Raw genomic sequence first — 10,531 nt, 5'->3', positions numbered from 1 at the left:
TGCCTAATAAACATTTATGGCATTAAGCTGTCCTTAACTGCAAATTTTCACTCTGATAATTTTGCTTAACCTGGCAGAAAAAATTTTGAGTTTTTCTCAAAAGGTGAATTTGCTGGCACTGATGTGGAGATGGGTAAAGGGTTACAATAAACTTGCATGGTTTGAATTCTGAGCTTTTCTATATCTATGAACTGTCACTTGTAGTACCAAATTTCTAACTTAACTAAACTCGTTACATAGAGGTTTGAATGGGGGTCTCTAGGGGGGTCTATGCCTGACAACTTGGTAGAAATTTTTAAAGACTATATCTGTTTTTGAATAGCATTATTGTAAAATAAATTTTACGTTCCTAGACATGCTAATGAGCCATATATTTGGCATGATAATGAGCCTAACTATTTGGCAAAACATTCAAGTATTGTTCACTTCATTTTTTTTTTTTTTGAAAAAAACGTAAGCAAAATGTGTTGTTTTTACGCAAAAACGATGCCCACAAATACATTTTGTATAGCTCTAAAACGCTGAAAATGGCATTTTCAAGGCTCTGAAATTCAAAATTTCTCAGGGGAGAATGCCTCAGACCCCCCAGGTGCGGAGCGCCTTCGACGTTTTATGACTGATGTTTGAAAAATCCTAGATCCGCCCCTGACCACGATCATTGTCCGCCTCTTCTTCCTAAAAACTTAAAAAAGTTAGTTAGTAGTAAAAAAGTAAAAAATGGGAAAGGGAAGAAATATTTTACTTTTCTATTTTATACAGACCATCGCCATTTTGTGTCGTATTCCTTGGTATCTAAAAAACTGAAAAACAGTTAGTATCGCTAATGAAAACTCCGAGTTGCGAGAGTAAAAATTTGACCATTTTATATATATATATATATATATAAGTTTGAAAATTTGTAATCCAGGCATTTGATACATAAAAGATAAAAGTTTCTCCGGATTTTAAGTGATTTCTATTGAGCTTTCGACTCGTTGCTTCGAGCCTTCATCAAAATGACGATATTTATTTACACGTGCTTTTAGCTTGGAGACGTTTAGAGCGTCTAATTGGATTAGTGGGTGGATTAATGCGATTGGATGGGGTGAAATGCGTTGCTATGGGTTTTGGTGTATTGTGAATATGATTGGTCTTAATAATACTAGAGTGTAGTGTTTTAGTTTTGGTGTTGTTTGTAGTTTTTTTGTCCTTTTTCTTTAGTTGTGAGTATATGATGGGTATGTCGATATGTCTGTTTATTGTGCCGTCGTCTTTACTGTACCAAGTTTCTTTAAATTCGCGTGCGTGTTTAGTCTGTGCGCGTCCGAGTACTTTAGTTTCTGTCCAGTCGAATGTGTGGTTTCCGTGGGTATGTTCTGCCGGTAGTGAGTTCGGATCTCGTCGTTTTATGGCGTTTTTGTGTTCTGTGAGTCTTGTTTCAATTTTCTTAGATGTTTGTCCTATGTATTACTCTTCACATCCATACCACTAGACATCGCCAAACAAATTACAAACAAACTACTCACAAACGACAAAACTTGGCAAGCTACAACACAACTAGACAAAAATGACATCCTAGACTTACTCAACCTTTGCCTCTCCACTGAATTCACCTTCCAAAACACATACTACAGACAAATTTCAGGCACACCAATGGGATCACCACTATCCACCTTCCTCGCAGAAGCTGTCATGCGACACCTCGAAACACAATCAGTCACAAACAACACTAACATAAGACTATGGAAAAGATATGTCGACGACATCTTTGCCATAGTCAAGAAAGACAAAACTGAACAAATCCTACACACCATAAACAATACCACAAAGAACATTACCTTTACTAAAGACGAAGAGCACGACAAACAACTTACTTTCCTCGACATCCTACTAACCAGAACAGATGACGGCACACTAAACACACACGTATACCGCAAAACCACCCACACAGACCAAATACTCGATTTCAACAGCAATCATCCAACACAACACAAAATAAGCTGCATTCGAACACTTTTCATCAGGATAAACACTCATTGTAATACTGAAGAAGCCAAAAAAGCAGAACGCAACTACTTATACTCCACATTTATTAAAAACAATTACCCTAGAAACGTCATAAACAAAGCTATATACAAAATACGAAACAAAACACAAACCGACAAAAGCAACAAAAAACCGGACGAAACAGTAAAAATCGTCACATTACCATACATAAACGGAACATCAGAAATGACTGCCAGACTTCTTCGACCATTTAATATTACGTCGCCCACAAACCTACACAAAAACTCGAATCATGCTTCACCAAACATAAAGACAAAACAACAATTCATGATACAACTAACGCGATCTACATGATACCATGTAAAGACTGCTCAAAGCAATACATAGGACAAACATCTAAGAAAATTGAAACAAGACTCACAGAACACAAAAACGCCATAAAACGACAAGATCCGAACTCACTACCGGCAAAACATACCCACGGAAACAACCACACATTCGACTGGACAGAAACTAAAGTACTCGGACGCGCACAGACTAAACACGCACGCGAATTTAAAGAAGCTTGGTACAGTAAAGACGACGACACAATAAACAGACATATCAACATACCCATCATATACTCACAACTAAAGAAAAAGGACAAAAAAACTACAAACAACACCAAAACTAAAACACTACACTCTAGTATTATTAAGACCAATCATATTCACAATACACCAAAACCCATAGCAACGCATTTCACCCCATCCAATCGCATTAATCCACCCACTAATCCAATTAGACACTCTAAACGTCTCCAAGCTAAAAGCACGTGTAAATAAATATCGTCATTCTGATGAAGGCTCGAAGCAACGAGTCGAAAGCTCAATAAAAATCACTTAAAATCCGGAGAAACTTTTATCTTTTATATATATATATATATGTATATATTGCGGTAAATATTGTTTATAAAGTGTATAACAATGTGCAATCCCGGCTATCACCATAGTAAAATGGTGACTCATGCACTTGGGACACAGGATGTACGGTTACGCATTGTATGGATTGTTTTTCAAAGTCACCAGAACCTATAAAGGTGAGCTTTGCATAGCGCAAAAGTTGAACGTATTGATAACGCTTCTTCTTGTTTATCGACCAATGTTTCCAGTTTTGTAAGAACTGATCTTTGGAAGCCTATAAAATAGACGAGAAAATTATACAATAACTTATTTGTAACCTGCGTAATATCTAAAAAATACAAAACCTCGCAACATGTTAACAAGAAAATTCAAATAAAAACTACGATAAATAATAATCAAATACATATACGTAATAAAAATGCTATTCAAAAACTATATACTGTAAAAGATACCATTAATGTTTGGTTGAGATTGAAGTACAATTACAATTTGAATGTAAAAACCACGAATCTATAATTTTATGGAAAACGTGGAGAAAAGTTTTTTTGATGTTTGCTTGACGAGATAAACAAACATGAAAGAATGACTAGCAGCTTTTGCAGAAAAACGTGTAAAGTAATTTGGACTTAAAGAGAATGACGTCCGACATGTCTCGTTTTGCTTCCTTTGAACATAACACTTTTTATATTTACTTTGATGAAGCAGCCATTGGCAATGAACTTTTAACATGCAATAGAAGAAAGCTATCCGTTTTCAAACTAAACTGTGAAATTGTTAATTTATGGAAAGTATTGGTGGTTTTTATATGCACCATGCTGATGGACTCCTTACAAAATAATATTAATGGTTCCCTTTGCTATTAGGCGACATGGTGGATGCCCTTCCTTTGTTGATTATTCCCTTAAGACACACATGAAAACCAAGAATTGCTGTTTCAAAATTATTATTAATGTTCGCCTGATGAGGTGAAGACAAAAAAGAGCGACACGCAGCTTTGGTTGAAAAACGTGAAAAATATATTTGGAATGTGAGATATATTGACGTCGGACATTTCTCGTTTTGCTTCCTTTGCAACATTACTCCTTTTACATTTAGGCAAGGTCAAAATTCGTTCGTTGAAGTTTGTTGAAGAAGCTATTATCAATGAAATTGAAACTGATGTGGTAAGTTTATAATATGTTTCTATATCTTTAGATGATTCTTTGCTCGATGTTTTTCTTCAATCATATTTAGCAGATATAATCACCAACAACTTGATTTTCACGTTTGCTAACGTCAGGAATACGTCTAAAAAGATATTGGGATAAAAGTCATCTCACAAAAATCTATTGTATTTAATTATTGGTGGAAGATTTTCTTCGACATTTCCACCAGCTGCTGGTTCAGTTATTAAAAGTTCCGTTTATTCAAAACCATTTGAAATATGCTACAAAGGACAAATACTATGCAGCAAGGGGCCGCATCTCGAAAGAAGCCGCACGTTTCTCATCAATTTTCATTCAATTGCTTCAAGGTAGTACAATCATTGCGATTATTTAAGCCTCAATAAATAGATTTATGGAGTAATAATATGTACTTTAAAAGAAGAAATTCTCGTTTTAGTTTTGTCAACGCCACAAACGAAGAATAATGTTACGAAGCTGAAAGTCACATGTTGTATGTACTTTGCTCATTATCACTTATTTATTAGCGGAAAGCTAAGCTGTTATGAATAGCGCAACTTACAAGATGCTTTATAATAACGAGAAAAATATAAATTTTGGAACTGAAACTGAATGTGATCTTGAGAAACGTGTGAAGATGTTTATAGATAGTCACAAAGATTTCATGCGGTTTTCATGGCTTAAGAACATAATCTAAAACTGCTTGCTGTTCGCACACCTTTTTTTTTAAAAGAATGTTGAGCAGTAAAAGCAAATTTATGGTTTACTGATTGAGAAAGGAGATCTGTAAGGCTACTAATAACTTGCGGTTTCTCTTGCATAAAAAGGAATGAACAACTACAATTTTAAAAGTATAGTTTTTCACAGACGGTTTTTTTTATTGTGAAATATTCTGTCTAATGCGAAAAGTTGTCCATCTACAACAAAATTCGCTGTAAAAGAGATTAACCACATATCAATGCTTTATAAAAAGTCAACTTGGAAGATTAGAGAAAGCTGTTAAGGCGTGGCACGGATCAAAAATTTTAAATTTTATTGAAGAATTTATACTAGTGTAATGAGTATGAATGAATTTGATTGGTTTTGCAATCAATTTAAATTGACGTTGCAATTTTGCAGCAACCCCATGGTGGCTGTTTCTTTTGTCTATATTACACGTGTTTTATAATAAAGTAATAAGTGTCGTTGTCTCTACAGTTCGCATCATATCTATGTAAATTAAAGTAAATTTGGACTGTGAGATAATGACTTCTCACATTTGGCTTCCTTTGAACATAACAGTTTTTATATTTAGTTTGATGAAGCAGCCATTAGCAATGAACTTTTAACATGCAATTGGCATAGAAGAAAGCGATCCGTTTTCAAACTGTGAATTTGTTAGTTTATGGAAAGTATTGGTGGTTTTCATATGCGTCATGCTGATGACTCTTTACGATGTAATATCATTGGATTCCCTTTGCTATTAGGCGACATGGTGGATGCCCTTTCTTTGTTTGTTATTCCCTTAAGACACACATGAAAACTGAGAATTACTGTTTTCAAAATTATAATTAGTGTTTGCTTAATGAGATGAAGAAAAGAAAGAGCGACTCGCAGCTTTGGCAGAAAATCGTGTAAAGTAAATTTGAAATGTGAGATGTATTGACGTCGGACATTTCTCGTTTTGCTTCCTTTGCAACATAACGCTATTTATATTTCGGCAAGGTCACAATTCGTTTGTTGAGGTTTGGTGAAGAAGCCATTTTCAATGAAGTTAAAAGCGATGTGATAAGTTTGTGTTATGTTTCTATATCTTTAGATGATTCTTGGCTCGATGTTTTTCTTCAATCATATTTAGCAGATATAGTCACCAACAACTTGATTTTCACGTTTGCTAACGTAAGGAATACGTCTAAAAATATATTGGGATAAAAGTCATCTAATAAAAATCTATTGTATTGGTACTTAGGTGTGTGAAATGTAATCTTTGGAGTTATGTGCATAAACTATAGTTTTTGAGTGTGAGGTGCATGAAATATAGTGTTTGCAAGCTAATTGTGTGAATTATAGTTTTTATGAGTTAGGTGCAGGAAGTATAGTGTTAGTGAGTTAGGTGGGTTCATTACAATATTTGTGATTTAGGGGCATAGACTATAACAGTCAGAAGTTATGTTCATCAACTCTAATCTTATGGTGTTAAGTGCAGGAACTATAGTCTTTGGGATTCAATGTAATATAATATGAAAGAAATGCATGAGATTACATGATAAATTAATTTTGCTGATGCATTGTTACTTTGCATATCACTATTTCATATTTTCTCATATTGTAGATCCCACATGGATGGAGTTGTGAAAGTCCCTTTACCACCTCTGTCATTCACTTCAATTACTCTTACAGTTTCGAACTTTTAAAAAATCTATGTGAGAAAATAGTAAAGCAGCATATTTAATATTGTAGTGCCTGCGAGACACAAAGACGTTGACGGTCAGCGGTAATATACAAGAACTTGAGGATAAAAATCACGAGGAATGCGATTTGTTTCAAAAGTACATCAGCAACGATGATATTTTGGATGGCATCGTAAGAAGATGATGGACGAGCTTACAGGAATGACTTACCATCCAGGTATACTTGCGATCAGATTTATGGCGCGTGCTAATATTTATTGTACAAATAGGATATTGTGTCCCAATGATCCGTTTGTAACCGTTACGCAGCGGAATTTGTAGCGTTGTTGGTGTAAATCATTCGTAACTTGAGTTGAATAACAAAACCTATTCGTTCATTTAACCACGATTTTTTAAAATCTTTACTTTGGAGGAAAAAAATTGTCACGTGACATCAAGTAGATGTTTGCGCAGATGATTTTGTACGCTTAACACTTTGGTGTAAATGGTTTTTATCAAACTGAATAAAATACACAGAAAGAAAATACATCGAACATTTCATAAACAGAAATCGACTTAATGTTTCAACTATATTTTTAATTTGCGTTGTAAAAAAGTCATCACTGCCTGCGCGCATTCATCCGTAAGCCATCTTTGAGCAAGCAGTTCGCATTCTTTATTATTCACATCGTGAAGTTTCTCCAGCTCAGTTGAGCGACATAATTTCTTGGACAATGAGACCGACTGCAATGGAGAGAAGCATTGTATGGTTAAATGAAACCAAGCAATAACTGTAAAGTCCAGATTTGTGCTACCTTCGGCGGCAACGCAGCCATGTATTTCATTCTGTTGTTGATTTCTTCTTCAATAGTGTTCAATGGTTTTCAATGGAAAATGTGTTCAAATGCATGAATTATATTCTTTTGATGAAAATATGAAAAAATATGATAAAACTCATTTTCAGGGGGGTGGAATCCCTATTTTTGTAAAAGTTTTTTTTTGTGGAAAATGTGTTCAAATGCAGGAATTACAGTCTTTGATGAAAATATGGAAATATGATAAATCCATTTTCAAGGGGAGTGGAATCCCTATTTTTGTAAAAGTTCTTTTTGATATGGAAAATGTGTTCAAATGCAAGAATTATATTCTTTTGATGAAAATATAAAACTATGATAAAACTCATTTTTAGTGGAGTTGGAATCCCTATTTTTTTCAAAGTTCTTTTTGATGTGGAAATAGTGTGCAAATGCATGAGTTGTAGTCTTTTGGTGAAAATATGAAAAAATATGATAAAACTCGTTTTCAGGGGGGATGGACTCGATTTTTTTGTAAAAGTTCTTTTTGACGTGGAAATAGTGTGCAAATGCATGAATTATAGTCTTTTGGTGAAAATATGAAAAAATATGATAAAACTCGTTTTCAGGGGGGATGGACTCAATTTTTTTGTAAAAGTTCCTTTTGATGTGGAAAATGTGTTAAAATACATGAATTATAGTCGTTTGATAAAAATATGGAAATATGATAAAATCCATTTTAGGGGGAGTGGAATCCCTATTTTTGTAAAATTTCTTTTTGATGTGGAAAATGGGTTCAAATGCATGAATTTTGATTTTTGGTGAAAATATAAAAGTAAGATAAAATTCATTTTCAGGGGGGTAGACTCAATTTTTTTGTAAAAGTTCTTTTTGATGTGGAAAATGTGTTCAAATGCATGAATTATATTCTTTTGGTAAAAATATGAAAATATAATAAAATCCATTTTCAGGGGGAGTGGAATCCCTATTTTAGTAAAAGTTCGTTTTGATGTGGAAAATGTGTTCAAATGCATGAATTTTAGTCTTTTGATGAAAATATGGAAATATGATAAACTTCACTTTCAGGGTGGTGGAATCCCTATTTTTGAAAAAGTTCTTTTTGATATGCAAAATGGGTTCAAATGCATAAATTATAGTCTTTTGATGAAAATATGAAACTATGATAAAACTTATTTTCAAGGGAGTTGGAATCCCTATTTTTGTGAAAGTTCTTTCTAAAGTGGAAAATGTGTTTAAATGCATGCATTTTAGTCTTTTGGTGAAAATATGAAAATGTGAAAATTTCATTTTTAGGGGGGGGGGGTGGACTCGATTTTGTAAAAGTTCTTTTATGTGGTAAAGTTCTTTTTATGTGTTCAAATGCAAGAATTATATTCTTTTGATGAAAATATGAATAAATATGATAAAACTCATTTTCACGGGGGGTTGGACTCGATTTTTTTGTAAAATTTCTCTTTGTTGTGGAAAATATGTTCAAATGCATGAACTTTAGTCTTTTGGTGAAAATATAAAATATGATAAAATTTATCTTCAGTGGTGTGGAATCCCTATTTTTGTAAAAGTTCTTTTTGATGTGGAAAATGTGTTCAAATGCATGAATTATAGTCTTGATGAAAATATGGAAATATGATAAAATTCATTTCCAGTGGGAGTGCAATCCCTACTTTTGTAAAAGTTTTTTTGATAAGGAAAATGTCTTTAAATGCATGAATTTTAGTCTTTTGGTAAAAATATGAAAATATGATAAAATTCATTTTCAGGGGGTTGGGGGACTCGATTTTTTGTAAAAGTTCTTTTTTTGTGGAAAATGTGTTCATATGCATGAATTATAGTCTTTTGGTGAAAATATGAAAATATGAGAAAATTAATTTTCAGGTGGGAGTGGCCTTGATTTTTTCGTAAAAGTTCTTTTTGATGTAGAAATGGTGTTCAACTCATGAATTATTGTCTTTTGGTGAAAATATGAAAATTGGATAAAATTCATTTTCAGAGTGGTGGAATCCCTATTTTTGTAAAAGTTCTTTTTGATATGCAAAATGTGTTCAAATGCATGAATTATAGTCTTTTGATGAAAATATGAAACTATGATAAAACTTATTTTAAGGGAGTTGGAATCCTATTTTTGTGAAAGTTCTTTCTAAAGTGGAAAATATGTTCAAATGCACGAATTATGGTCTTTTGATGAAAATATGAAAATATGAGAAAATTAATTTTCAGGAGGGAGTGGCCTTGATTTTTTCGTAAAAGTTCTTTTTGATGTAGAAATGGTGTTCAACTCATGAATTATAGTCTTTTGATGAAAATATGAAACTATGATAAAACTTATTTTCAGGGGAGCTGGAATCCCTATTTTTGTAAAAGTCCTCTCTAAAGTGGAAAATGTGTTCAAATGCATGAATTTTAGTCTTTTGTTGAATATATGAAAATATGAAAATTTCATTTTCAGGGGGGGTGGACTCGATTTTTTTGTAAAAGTTCTTTTTATGTTTGTAGTATAGTTATTAGGAAGAGACGAAGAAATATGATTTGATCCTGAGAGAGATACTACATTTCGAACATGACAGCTTTGCCTAGCTTTCCGATGTTCAACTTAGAAGAACCAGACCTTAGAGAAGCTTGGGGGAAATACGTATCAAGATTGGAGATTTGTTGTTGGCAATGAACATCACAAGCGCCGCAAGAAAGAAGGCGATGCTCCTGCACTATGTCGGTGAAGAAGTTAATGAGATATTCGAAACTTTAGAAATTGACTAGCCAGATAGAGAAGAAGATGTATTTAGAAAAGCGGAGAAAGCGTTACGAAATTACTTCACTCCACAGAAGAATATAGAATTCAACGTTTATAAGTTTTGTCAAGCGAAACAACTCCCAGGAGAAAACATATCCGCGAACTATACGAGATTGAAACAATTTGCCAAATCCTGCGAATTTCATGAAGAAAGCAGAGAGATAAAAACTCAGATCATACAAAATGGTTCGTCTTCAAAATTGCGGAGAAAAGCGCTAGCAGACTTCGAAATAACGATGGAGAAATTAATACAAATGGGAAAAACAATGGAGATGTCAAAAACACAAGCAGAATGCATCGAAAGCACGAATCGAATTTGGCATAAAAGAAAGCAGTTCAAGACGCCCACGGATAAAACCTCAAATGCTTCCGAATATTCATTGAAGATCAAATGCAAATTTTGTGCTCGTGAATATCGTCCAGGGAAAACAAATTGCCCGGCATATGGAAAGAAATGTCGACAGTGTTTAAAGTGGAACCATTTTCAAGTTTGTTGCTATGAGAATCG

General features: G+C 33.6%; 1 long non-coding RNA gene across 1 annotated transcript; it reads left to right on the top strand.

Moving 5' to 3' along the window:
- Window positions 1-4,274: 4,274 nt before the first annotated feature.
- Window positions 4,275-4,659, top strand: LOC124434685. The gene is made up of 2 exons (XR_006944861.1): window positions 4,275-4,401; window positions 4,491-4,659. It is a non-coding gene; the product is annotated as an uncharacterized LOC124434685 (long non-coding RNA).
- Window positions 4,660-10,531: the final 5,872 nt, after the last annotated feature.

Source organism: Xenia sp. Carnegie-2017, unplaced genomic scaffold (genome assembly GCF_021976095.1).
Source record: "Xenia sp. Carnegie-2017 unplaced genomic scaffold, XeniaSp_v1 HiC_scaffold_14, whole genome shotgun sequence".
Taxonomy (NCBI): Eukaryota; Metazoa; Cnidaria; class Anthozoa; order Malacalcyonacea; family Xeniidae; genus Xenia; species Xenia sp. Carnegie-2017.
Note: the sequence above shows the minus strand (reverse complement) of the source record. Positions and strands in the feature narration are given on the sequence as shown.